This window comes from Meles meles, chromosome 3, assembly GCF_922984935.1.
Source record: "Meles meles chromosome 3, mMelMel3.1 paternal haplotype, whole genome shotgun sequence".
In the NCBI taxonomy this organism is placed as follows: domain Eukaryota; kingdom Metazoa; phylum Chordata; class Mammalia; order Carnivora; family Mustelidae; genus Meles; species Meles meles.
In genome coordinates this window covers 177,082,004-177,095,880 of record NC_060068.1, presented here as the reverse complement: position 1 = coordinate 177,095,880, position 13,877 = coordinate 177,082,004, and the positions used below count along the sequence as shown (strand labels likewise).

Below are 13,877 nucleotides of genomic sequence, written 5' to 3'. Positions count from 1 at the left end.
CAGGGGCCTCAAGCTTCCTTCCGACCCCCAACTGAGCTGTTCCAAAAGGCATCCTTGGGAAGTGATTCTCAATCTCTAAAAAATAACACAGATTTTTAAAACGGATCTATTATACACAATAGTGGCTATAGCCGAGATAATAATACTTAATTGTGCTGAGAAGGTTGATCTTAGTTTAAATAATCTTAAAATACTCTTTAAAATACTCTTAAATATTCTTTAAAAAAAAAAAAAAAAAACAATAACTTGGGACCCCTGGGTGGACCCGGTGGTTAAGTGGTTAAGTGTCTGCTTTCAGCTCAGGTCATGACTGAGTCCCTGGAGGGCTCCCTGCTCAGCAGGGAGCCTGCTTCTCCCTCTGCCTGCCTCTTCCTTTCCTGTGTTCACATACACACACTCTCTCTCTCTCCTCCTAACAAATAAATAAATAAAATCTTTTTAAAAAATAAAAATTAAATTTAAAAAAAAGCAATAATTTGAGGAGGTCATGGGTTATGTTTAAGATCCTGATACTTGGGGCGCCTGGGTGGCTCAGTGGTTTAGGCCACTGCCTTCGGCTCGGGTCGTGATCTCAGGGTCCTGGGATCGAGTCCCGCATCAGGCTCTCTGCTCGGCGGGGAGCCTGCTTCCCTCTCACTCTCTCTGCCAAATAAATAAATAAAACCTTTAAAAAAAAAAAAAAAAGATCCTGATGCTTGCAATGGTTCACAAACTCATCAATATATGTAAATACACATTTAAAGAGACTCTTTTTTTTTTTTTTGAAGATTTTATTTATTTATCTGACAGACAGAGAGATCATAAGTAGGCAGAGAGGCAGGCAGAGAGAGAGGAGGAAGCAGGCTCCCCGAGGAGCAGAGAGCCCGATGCCGGGCTCGATCCCAGGACCCCGAGATCATGACCTGAGCCGAAGGCAGCAGCTTAATCCACTGAGCCACCCAGGCGCCCCTAAAGAGACTCTTTTTATTGGCTTTTTTTTAAGACTTTATTTATTTATTTGGCAGAGAGAGATCACAAGCAGGCAGAGAGGTAGGCAGAGAGAGAAGGGAAACAGACTCTCCGCTGAACAGAGAGTTCCATGAGGGTCTCGATCCCAGGACCCTGGGATCATGACCTGAGCCGAAGGCAGAGGCTTTAACCCACTGAGCCACCCAGGTGCCCCTTTTTATTGGCTTTTATAAGTCAGTCATTTATCTCAACAAAGTGGCTTTTTTAAAAAATAAGATCTTTTAGACTATTTATATACGGTGGTATTTTTCCCATGGAACGATCCCCCAGAAAAAAGTAACTTACTCTTCAGTTCAGCTTATCTGTTTAACCACGGCTGGATCCCTCTGCCTTACAAGTTACCCGTGTTCTTTTCACAAAGGTCTCTGTGCGAATGCTGGACGCCCAAACCATTCCTTCTCCATGTACAGGCCTACATCCTGGTTTGCTAGAGAACACAGCTGCCCTGGGGAATCTTAATGGCCAACGTCAAATCTTATTTCCACTAACCATGAGAAAGGTGAGCTTTCACCTTTGCATGAATAAGCCAAATGCATTTCTCTCTGATGGAAAATCAAAGTTCTAAGCCACTGACAAACCTCTGGGGACACCCTAAGTTTCATCACTCTGATCCTCTAATAAAAGGTGTTAACAATGCTAGCGGGGTTAACTCAAGTCATTGCAAGAAATCAACCACGGAGCGGCTCTCTGGCCGGCATCGCTCTCCGCTGCATTATTCTCAACACCGTATCACAGTCTCCTGCCCAGCACATCGCTAGTACTCATGGAGACTGATTTAGTCAACAAGTATGCTGCCTGCCGCCAGCTCAAGGTCCCTAGAAAAAAAGTACAGTAATTTAAAAAGCAGAATGCAAAAACAGTAGGGCAGATCCGTATGTCAGACAGCAGCATTTTGGGAACAAGGAGAATGGGATAGATCGTTACAACCTGTGTCCTGCCTTATCTCACACCTCCCAGGCCTCAACTGGGGAGAGCCCGCATTTATGGAAAACAGCCTGAACTGCTACCTGGAAGAAGAAAAGCAAAATAAATGCAGACAGGGACTCCCACTGCAGACTTCACCGTGAAACTCTGACCTTATTTCCTAGAACCAGGATGGCATTTAATGTTACAGCTGTGGAGAATTTTTTGGCTAAGATGCTGAATGAAATCTCTCTCGAGGGGAGAATTACCCTTGGGACTTCTTGTCATTTTTAAGATCACTTCCGAAGTATCAAAGCACTACAATGCCACGGGAATTATCATGAAGAGCTCTCCAGCAGATGCTAGGACCCTCCCCAAACGCTGCAGCGCCCATGGTTCTGTCTACAGCACCATTTTCCTCCCTCCGGTGTATCTGAGCAGAGAGTCCTGGACTGTAATTACTGTGGCTATGTTCACAGCTCCCCAATCTACCTCTTGTCCCGATAATTTCCAGACCGTCCACTGCCTATTCTCACCACTATTCTCTCCACTGGATGAGAAAGGAAAGCTGTCAACCCAAAATTAACACGGTCCTTGAAAAATTCTGATTTTCCCCTCCAAATCCTGTGCCTCCCCCAAACCCAGGACTTCTGTCTCCGTAAATGGTCCATCACCCACTGACGTTCTCAAGTCCAATAACCAACAATTCCTTCTTAATTCTTCTTCCTCTCTTCACCAATGCCCGAGCCAGAGTACCACTGACTCTCCTTCTAAAAACACACCAAACCCACCCAGTTTTCTCCATCTTGACCAACCATGCCCCACGCGGTGGCCCTTGACCACCATCACGCCCTACCCGGTCACCTGCGCTGGGCTTCTAACTGGGCTTCCGGCTTCCCCTCTTGCTAATCCACCACCCATTTTCCCAACGGCAACTGACAATTTTGAACAACGGGTGCAAAATGCAACAAATCCAGTGCCTCTGCAGTCTCTACCGAGGCTTCGCAACGTCCCTAATGAACGATCCATATTTGGTGTCCCGCCCTGCCAAGCCCTACCCGCCCTAATGCTCACCCGTCTCGGTGGTCAATTCATACCACTCTCCCCTCCCTCATTACATACAGGACAATCCAAAGTTGCCAGCTCGGCGCTCTCTACCACACGACCAGTCCGGGTTCTCCGCACTGCACTGATTGCTACGCCATACTCTTCCTATCTGTTGTGATATAATTATATATTTATATATATGATATATATACTATATAATATAATTATTGGTTATGGTCGGACTCTCCCACCTAAAACACATGCTCCGTGATAACTCAGAGCCTCTCTTGTGTACCAGTGGATTTCCAACCCCCGAAACGGCCCTATCCACTGCATGTGCTCAGTAATGTCTGCTTGGAGATGGGGAGATGGGATGCACTCAGATTTTTTCACCTTGCCAGTTTCCTTACAACTGTCAAGGAAAGGGGTTAGTGTTTTCCATCAGTAATAGAAACAAGGGGCACCTGGGTGGCTCAGTGGGTTAAGCCTCTGCCTTCGGCTTGGGTCGTAGTTTCGGGGTCCTGGGATCGAGTCCTCTCTGCTCAGCGGGCAGCCTGCTTCCCCCTCTCTCTCTGCCTGCCTCTCTGCCTACTTATGATCTCTCTCTCTCTCTGTCAAATAAATAAATAAAATCTTTTAAAAAATATTAATAGAAACATAATTTCCAATCAGACATATGCGATGCCTGCTACTCCTCGAGGACCCCCGCATACAGGAAGGGATACAGAAGGTCACCATTTGTTTATACAGATTTACCCGTGAGAGACCTTTGTTTGAGATTCACCACCAGTCATGGGTTTTCTGCAAGAAAATTACACAGGGAGAGTGGGTTCTAACCCTCAAAATATCTGCCAGCTCCGGGAAATGAAACCAAGACACTATCTGCAGAGACCTAGAGCTCTTCAGTGTGCCACATTTATAGTAGGCAGGTTCTGCTGCTGTACAATGCTTGTCTATAATATTCTGCTGCGGGAGCTCTGCCCGTGACCTGTACAAAATAAAGGGGACGACACGTACACTGGATTAAGAAGGTACAAGTTATCCACTGGGCTCGGCCATCCAGACCACCTTTGCATGACCTTGGTGAGGTTCTCAACTTCTCCGAGCCTAGTCTTCTCACCTCTCGACTGGGGATAATACCAGCCCCGGTTCTGTATGCTTGTCAAGAAGATGAAAGAACATAAGTAAAGCAGTTCTAACGGTGTCTGGGACACGGCGAGCACCCACGTAACGTTAGCCGTGATAGGAATTACTGCCAGGTCATTACCAGTGGCTTCTGTACGGTTTCATACTATGAAACACTGGAGAATCTGTATTAAATGTGTACTGTCCTCACGACACTGGGGAGGACTGTTGAGTGACATCCACTGGGCCAAGACGTCCTTCAGACCCAAACAAGGTGAGCTCTGCAGGTAGCCAGAGGCGAACTAGGAATATTTGTCCTGGGGAACCGGCCTGAGCTCAGGCAAAGGAGAAAAAGCTACTCCAAACCAATCAGATCTCCACAAACCAGGCATCTGTGGGTAGAAAGGTTCGTTGTAGGTGTATCTGACCATTTAGGATTTCCTCAAAAAAAAAAAAAAAACCAAAAATTACTTTGTAAATGGTTTGCCGTAGAGACAGACTGAGAACAGGAGAACAAGAGTCAGTAGAACGCCTGGGGGATCAGGCAGTTAAAGGGTCCAACTCTTGATTTCAGCTCAGGTCATGATCTCAAGGTTCTGAGGTTGAACCCCACCTTGGGCTCCATGCTGGGTGTGGATCCTGCTTGGGATTCTCTCTCTCCCTCTGCCCCACTTCCCCAATCATGCACACGCACACACTCTCTCAAAAAAAAGGTAAGAAAAAGAAAGAAAATGAGAGTCAAAGCTGGTATACAAGTCACTGAACATTACAATCACAAAACAAAGCTGCCGCATAATTCATAATTACTGTGACATCCCAGAAGAAATTTCTAAGACCTTTGCACAGACCTTTTTTACACCTAGATTATGAAATAATCTTAGGCAAGCGTAACATTGTACATAAAATAGAAAGTTATGAAAAGACAGATAATCAGCTCCTAGGAAATACAGCCACAGAATGAGAAAGCTAGCATATAACTACGTATCAAATTAAGAAGGAGAGCACTCCAAGCAAATAGAGCAAAGTCATAGTTACCTGGGAAAAAAGAGCTAGACCTGTCAACAAAGATGCTTGGTTCAATGGCAACATTTTATAATAAGCACTAATAAAAGGAAGCGTGTGGTCAGTCACGTGCCTCACTGTTGCCGTCCCTTCCTGTTTGGCGCCTCCTGTGTGCACGCCCGTGGATGCCTCCTACCTGACGCTCCCACCTGGGCACACAGTGGCAACACACCACAGTTCCCAGCCCTGGGATGGCTGATAAGAAAGGGGGGCGACCGTCCATACTGTCTGATGAAAAACGTGTGTGTATGCATGCGCACACACGAGTGCGCACACGTGTGTGTACACATCCACACACTCTCTTGTGTTCACAGCAAAAGGCTCGTGAAAAGATCATTTATTTAAAATAGCTGTGGTTTTCCTCCAATGGGTGGATACTGTAGCAGCCCACGATCACTTTACCAAAAATTCAAAGTGAAGACCCAACTCTGGGCTTCAGCACGCTGTTTGTAGACATTTATTTCATTGATTGCAATCCTGACCTAGTGGCCTTCCTGAGTCTTAATAACATGATCTCTGTCTACATTTGTATCTGCGACTCTATATACCTACATATCTACATGTGTATCTCCATGTAACTTTCTGCATCTGTATGTCCAGGTCTGTATCTTTCTCTACACTCATCTGTAGCTATACTTCTATGTCTATCTACCCACATTTACCTATATTTATGGCTTTATCTGCATTAACCCAACTATAACTATATGTACACATTCAACTGACACGGATTCGTGCCCCCAGCACGGCAGGGACTCCATAGGGACACCTCACTGTGGTTTTGTACATTTCAATATGTACATTTCATGTATATTTCATTACAAATTGACGTTTCATTTCAATAACATGTACATTTCAATACAAATTGACGGGACATCGGCCTTCAGGGTTCCGAGCTTGCCTGAGCTCCATGACCAGACAGCCACGCTGTGTTGTGCTATTTTTATGCTTAATAATATCCACTCCTTGAAGATGATGCTGATGAAATTCTCTGTGACACTGACAGGAGGTCCAAATCCTGAATTTAGGAAATGTAAAAGCCAGGAAGGAACTGACACATCGGATCCTACCGTGCAGAGGAGGGACCACTGGTCTCTGTCCCCATGCTATTAACCCCTGTCACCCTCCTTTTCAGCCATCTTCCCATCTCACAGACAACCACCAGGGAAGAAGCGACTTCAGAGGGACTGCATACCCTCTCCTCTGCAGGACACACTATGAAGAATGTTCCCTTATACTGGGAGATGGCAAAGACTACGCAGAAGGCAGGAGACTGGATTATTCAGGCCCCAGCTGGACAATCTGGGGACCAGCTATAATGGCTTCAGCAAATCTAATTATTTAATTATTGTAAAATCATGAAATAAACATCCTAAATGCAGCACAATCAGAAGGCTAGAGAGGCACATTTTTACCGCACTCTTAAGGACCGTTAGAGTAAGTTATGTTTTACAAAATTTCAGTCTAAATCACTTCATTAAATAACACAAATGTAATGAGTGCTTACTGTGTGCCAGAATGTTAAGTACTGGGGAGAGAAATGCAATCAAGCCACGGGCTTCACAGTCTGAACAGAGAAGTCTGCATGGATCCAACTTTAAATTGCCACTGTGGGGACGTGCACAGGAGTGCGGGGACACAGAGGAAGGGCAACCTCATTCGTCTGGTCACGGAGCGGGAAGAGCGAGGTCCAGAGAGGTGACATGGAGGCTGAGAAAAGAGGAACTAGCAAATATGCACCCGCCGCACATCATGGGAAGAATTATACCAAACACGCCAAGTGCAGTTGGAAGTAAAAGGAGAATAATCTCATTCCTTCCTCACGCAGCAAGCTCACAGACCACCAGGCCTGTGCCCAAATTAGAAATCGGGTTTTTCTCGCCTAGTTGGTTAAATCCCAAAAGATCTATCCATCCTTCCACCCATCCTTCCACCCATCCACACCTCTATAAATCCATCCATTCAACAAATAATTATTGATGGCTTTTTATTTCTTGGGCTCTTCTCTATGCCTGGAGATGGACTAGTGATCAAAACAGGCAAAAATCTCTGCCCTCATGGAGTTTACACTGGGTGGGGGGAGGGCAGAGATGATGCAAATGGTGGGGATGGTGGGCAAAGTGGCAAGGTCAAGGCACTGAACGCCCAGGGACTCCAGTGGGCAAGAGAATGAGCAGTTGAGCTTAAGAGGAAGTGGTCAAGAATGTTTTGGAATTGCACCATGGCAACATGCCCTGAAACCAGATGAAGAAACTGCTTCAGAGAAGAGGAAGGGATGAGCATAGGAATGCTGACGACTGACTGACCGGCCGTCACATGCGATGCTGACGCAGCCTTGACCCCTCGGGTCAGCAACATGACGTTAACCAGTGACCGGAAGAGGCGGTACTGATGGAGACTGGCGGTCAAAGTGAGCTCAAGAGGAAATGCACACACAGGAACTAGAGACAAGAAATATAAGCAAGTGCTTTTAAGGAGTTTTTCCATTTAAAAAAGGGGGAAAAAAGGAGAGGTGTGTGTTGTAGCCAGAGGGGAAATGAAAATCAACAGGTCATTTTTTTAAGATGGTAGATATTTGCATTCCTATTGGAAAGATCCAGAAAATAAAAACTGAGGCTGGAAAGAGGGAGGAACAATTTAAGTACTATCTTTGACTAGGAGAGAAGGAACAGGGTCTCGGTGCCCAAGCTGGAAGCATGGCCTCAACTAGTCTTAGTCTGGGTGCCCACTAGGTGGGATTCATGATTGGCCAGCAGAGAAAGTGCCTTCCTTACCTTTCAACCATCCCTGTGGCAGGGAGGTGGCTTGCTGTGGGAGCAGGAGGCATAGTTCTCACCTGGGTGGCTCAGTGGGTTAAGCATCTGCCTTCGGCTCAGGTCATGATCCCAGCGTCCTGGGATCGAGCCCCGCATATGTCTCTCTGCTCAGCAGGGAGACTGCTTCCCTTCCTCTCTCTCTGCCTACTTGTGATCTCTATCTGTCAAATAGATAAATAAAATCTTTAAAAAAAAAAAAAAGGCATATGGCCTCTGAGCTCTGAGCAAGACCCGTGACCCCTTACCCACCCGAAAAAATAATCTGAGCTTGGTAAAAAACTTAGACATACCCACCATATTTCTGAATGCTGGAAACCTAAAATCTGTTCACTATTCTTAGATACCCTTATATGAAAATATGGTGGTATTTACTTCCCAGAATCTCCTGACCATCTTCTCAACCTTTGCTTTTTCTGCTTCGGTTTAACCAATAATGGTTACTGTCCAAAGCCGTAAGCAAAAGCAAATGAAGCAAGATGACTCTGATCCCTTTGTGGCCTGGAAGGCTAAAAGAGATACAAACACACATGAAAACCACATGAAAAGCTCCAGTGGATAAAACATGAGCTGATTAGGTTTGCAGCCCTGAAGCACTAGGATCCTCTCCAAGGCTTCTAGAGGCCACAACACAGGAAAGCCCCCAAGTCCCATGAAATTCCAAAATCCAAACACAGGGTCATTTTTTATGCCCTTAGGAAAGTTTGGCCAAAAAAGATCTTATGCACAGTTTGATCAAGGGGGCAAATCCTTACAAGCACATGTAACCTTCAAACCCAGCAATTAACCTCACACACACGTCCGCCCCTGGAACGGGCGCGTGAAAATGAACAGCACACGGACGCCATCCCCAGCCTGACCCAAACACAAAGCAAAGGAAAGAAATGGATTCTAAACTTGACCACACATCTGTGATTCAGAAATATTTAAAGCGGTCATAAAGCCAGAACAAAACATACTTGGCAGACACTCACCTAAACAAATGAGGAAAAGGGCCAAAATCCCATATAGAAGAGACAGCAAGGTTTCCCCAGCTCCGTAATGGGAATTCCCATGCATTCTAACGGGGCTAGCAGAGACAGACAATTGTCCTGTCAGGGAACTTGGGAAATGAGGAGTAAAGTGCATGTGACCAGGCAAATCAGACCCGCACGAGCCTCCCCAGATCTTCTCCTGGAGATTTTCCATCAGGCTGACGAGGAAACAGAACAGGAATAATGAGTGGAGTCCACAGCTTTAGTATTTCTGACATTATTAAGAATGACAGGCTGAAGCTTCAATCCAAAATACAGACACTCAGCATGTTTGAGCAAGTGATGCTCCTGGGTCAGTGATATACACAGAAATGCACCAAGAATGTCACGGAACAAAATGCCAATCAGCACAGCGACACCCACTAAAACACTGAGCGCAACTCGGCGAGCACATTTGTTTTTCTACTTAGTCTCTGTCTCAGCAAACCCAATCACACCTCTCACTGCCTCTTGCCACTCTCAGCTGATCTTTCACTCTCCTGATTTTACAGCCAAGACATCTAGAAAACCAAGTAAAGTAAAGCTAGAGATCAGAGTTGTGGTTGGATCTGTCCAAACCTAGGTTGATCTCCATCTCAAAAAAGAGAAATCCGGTCAGTGGTCTCTCTTCTGGAATGTGTAAGTTAGAAACCATTGTCGCAGACACATGATAATTCATAATTAAGTTAATATTTTAGGGGAGTGCTCTAAACTCAACAGGTAAGGACATCAACCGATACATGCGGATTCCACCAGCTCGGTCTCGATCTCGCGGCCACGCCGCATAACACCGACTTCGAACACCAGAAGTTAGGTACAAACATGAGATAATGATTGACTCCTATCCAGCACAACGGGCTAAGTTCTATTATATAAAAAGTACTGAAACACAGTTGTTAAAACGTAGGCAAAAGCTGTAGAACATCTCAAAATGCGAAACCTAACCTTTCCCTAACCAAGGGGATTAATGAAAGAATGAAACAATTTCAGGTGTCTGGCCATAAGCTAGATTTCTGTTTGTAGGAAGAAGCAACGTGCAGCTGAGATCCCTCATTCATACAAATATCCTAACTGTCTGAACATCCTCATTAGAGTAAACGTGGGGATAAATTTTTGTCAGTGAGGAAAAAGAAAGGAGGGCTATGAGACAAATTACAAAGAACAGGATCTATTTTTAAATAACTGAAGTGGGGGGGGGGCGGGTGGCTCAGTGGGTTAAAGCCTCTGCCTTCAGCTCACGTCGTGATCCCGGAGTCCTGGGATCGAGCCCCACATCGGGCTCTCTGCTCAGCAGGGAGACTGCTTCCTCCTCTCTCTCTGTCTGCCTCTCTGCCTACTTGTGATCTCTCTCTCTGTCAAATAAAGAAATAAAATCTTTAAAAATAAAAATATAAATAACTGAAGTGCTCTCTGAATTAGAAATGAGAATTTGTAATAGTATCAAAAGAGGGTAGAGGAAAATATTAAATTCCTAAGCACTGATTTCATTATGAAAAGACAAAATATCTGGCAACACTGTAATAAATTTCTCCAAATTTAAAAGGATAAAGTCAACAAGCACATGAAATGGGGAAGTATTAACAGAGTTAATGCTGTTAAACACAAATTCTGGAACCAGGTGGTTCCAGGGAGGGCAGGTATTGCATGGAGCACTGGGTGTGGTGCAAAACAATGAATCAGTTACGCTGTTATGCTGAAAAGAAATTAAAACAAACAAACAAACAAAAACCCCAAATTCTGTTAAAATCTATAAAGGAAGTGCTGAATCTCAATAACTAAATAAGCATAAAATAAAGACAAACAATTCTCTTACACATGTATGTTCCCTCTCTTCTTTTTCAAAGTAACGGTTAATTATCACATAATTAAGGGGCACCTGGGTGGCTCAGTCAGTTGAGCACCTGCTTCTTGATTTCAGCTCAGGTCATGATCTCGCGGTCTTGAGTTGGCGCCCCAACTTGGACTCCCTGCTAAACATGGAGCCTGCTTAAGATTTTCTCCCTCTGGGGTGCCTCTGCCTGCCTCTCTGCCTACTTGTGATCTCTGTCTGTCAAATAAATAAATAAATCTTTAAAAAAATATATATATTTTCTCCCTCTCCCTCCACTCCTCTCCCCATGCTCACTTGTGTTCTCTTCCTCTTAAAACACACACACACACACAGTTAGAAAAAAATTAATCAAATAAGATCATGAATAAATAATGGAACATATCAACATGAAGGAATAGACAAAAAAAATTAATGATGCTCCATGGTACTGAGATTTTACTAAAAGAGACCCTCTAACATATTATTAGTGAAGCATAAATATCTACAACACTTTTCTGAAGGCAACTGGCAATCTTACTGAAAATGCTTGGTTTTGAAATAGTAAGTCAACTGAAGTTATTCTGATGTAATGAACGAACCTCCAATTAAAAGAAAGCTTGATAATAGTGGTTGTTATTGTTCACGAAACATACACTTTATGCACCAAATATCTCCTCTTCACAATATAGGCCGTAGTGTGAGCTACAAGAAGCTGGAAAGCAGGATTAAAGTCTAGGTATGTGAATGTAAGCTGGGCATCCCTTGGCAAGAGAGCGGGGGAAGAGAGAAAGAGAGAGAGAGAGAGAGAATCCTAAGCAAGCTTCACACTGGGCTTAATCTCACAACTACAAGCAAGAACATGACCTGAGCCAAAACCAAGAGACACTTAACTGACTGAGCCACCCAGAAGGGCCCCCTTCACCCATCTTTTTAGATGACAATCAGTACCGTAGTCAGATGGGCCTTCAGATGCCAGAAGTATCTTTTCATAAGAAAAAGTTAAGTACAAAAAACACAGAACCACCTCATTTGACCTATGTGGCAAAGGACATCACCATGTTATCCCATGATTTACGTACATCAACCTTCTCCAAACTGGACTCTTACAAACTTCTGGTTTTGCTCATAATAAAAGAGGAAGACTTGATACCAGAACGCTTTTGAGCAACACAATTATCAGACGGCCCAAAATAATTGCATGTTTGCCCCAATAAGTATAAGCAGTAGTATGTTTAAGTTATGTTTAAGGGTGTACAATAAAAACGTCACATTTAGAAACTCTACAGAGACCAAAAGAAGAAATGCCATCTGAACTTACGTCATAAAAGAGCTATACTTTCTAGACTAACAAAAGACACTAAGGGAACAATGGGTATCAAGTCTACGTTGAGCAAAGCTGCTGCTGTCTAGGTACCTGCCTCACGCTAATACACTGGGGGCCTAGAGACTTCTGTCAAGCATTGGATACAGGACACACTCAACTGGAAAGAGTAGGTTTTCGCAATTCTCGTAGTCTTCGTTAAAAGTCACTTATGATTAAATTCTGAGCATCCAAGGCAAATGCTGTGGAAGGACTCATACCTACTGGCCACTAAAACATGCTCATTCTGTAAGATCTCACTCTATGAGATCTTTGAGCGCTCTAAGTATGTAGATCAGGGCTCAGTCAACTATAGAGCCTGTGGGCCAAATCCAGCTCACCTTCCACTGGTCTTGGGAAATAAAGATTCGCTAGAACACAGCCCCATTTGCTCATTTACCTACTGTCTGTGGCTGCTTCAGTGCTACGGCACAGAGCTGAGTTGTTGCAACAGAGATTACAAGGCCAGCAAATCCCAAAATACTACCTCACCCTTTCCAGAAAATGCTCGAGCCGTCCCCCGAGTTAGATTGCTGTTTGAAAAACTAATTTCTGAATATTCATTGTGAGCTTCCCTTTAAGGGGATCTTTATCAGATAGGGAAGAAAGTAAAAAGTGTGTCTGCCTTATCCTCAGCCAGCATTCCTCGTGCTAGGAGGAGGATTATGTTAGGGTTAAGAACACCGGTTCAAATCCCAGCACTGCCTCTGCCTACTGGGACGTTGTGAGCAGATTACCTCACCTCCCTGTGGCGCCATTCCTTTCTGAAAGCTTGTTCATTCACTGCCATTTTTAACAGCAGAGATGAGTGTTACTCATAAGCGATCAGGGTCACAATCCACAAATCTGTCGGTTTCTTCATTTCCCATTGAGAGGTCTGACTTACCAAGGAGGGAAAGGGGGGGGGCGCTTCCTGGGTCATGTATCACACTAAGAATCCGCAGCACCTGGGCACACTTGAAAAAAGAAAAGAAAAAAAACAAATCCCGTTAATCCATTTTAAAGGAGGCTGTGGTCATTGCTTATCAAGTCTAGAAACTCCCATGAAGGCCCAGCACAACCGGCAAGCTGTTTTAGCAGTGTGAGTCCTGGAGCAAAGTGACCCAGGACAGCTTGGAAATGACAACAACATAGCCCACCCGCTGATGGGTTTTCTTCTTCAGAAAAAGAAAAAGAAAAATTTAAATGCTGCTAACATATGCAAACAAATCTCGTGAGACAACCAAAAGGACCATCATCTCGAAGCCATATGAATTACTTTAAGTATTTTGAGCATCAGTGCTCGCTTCGGCAGCACATATACTAAAAAAAGTATTTTGAGCATCAAATTCAGGTTGGTTGTGTGAAATTACCCATTTTATGATGGCCCTTTCATCCTCTTTTTTTTTTTTTTTTTAAAGATTTTATTTATTTATTTGACAGACAGAGATCACAAGTAGGCAGAGGCAGGCAGAGAGAGAGAGGGGGGAAAGCAGGCTCCCTGCTGAGCAGAGAGCCCCATGTGGGGCTCGATCCCAGGACCCTGGGATCATGACCTGAGCTGAAGGCAGAGGCCTTAACCCACTGAGCCACCCAGGCGCCCCCCCTTTCATCCTCTTTTGGGAGGTATATTGTACCTTAAGTAATGCATATGAAAAATAAGAAGTAAAGGCAGAAGGTATAGAATAAACGATACCAAAGAATTTCTTTGTATTTTTATTTACACATTAATTTATTTGGTGCACAATGTTGAGACTTTA

General features: G+C 44.3%; 1 protein-coding gene across 7 annotated transcripts in view; it reads right to left on the bottom strand.

Annotated features, from left to right (window-relative positions):
* SEMA5A (semaphorin 5A) overlaps positions 1–13,877 on the bottom strand; it is a 465,678-nt gene that overhangs the window by 347,961 nt on the left and 103,840 nt on the right. For all 7 annotated transcript variants that reach the window (XR_006817661.1, XM_045998962.1, XM_045998963.1 and 4 more), the window contains one exon: positions 13,025–13,094. The gene's annotated coding sequence lies outside the window, so the exon portion shown is untranslated. The remainder of the gene's footprint in view (positions 1–13,024; positions 13,095–13,877) is intronic.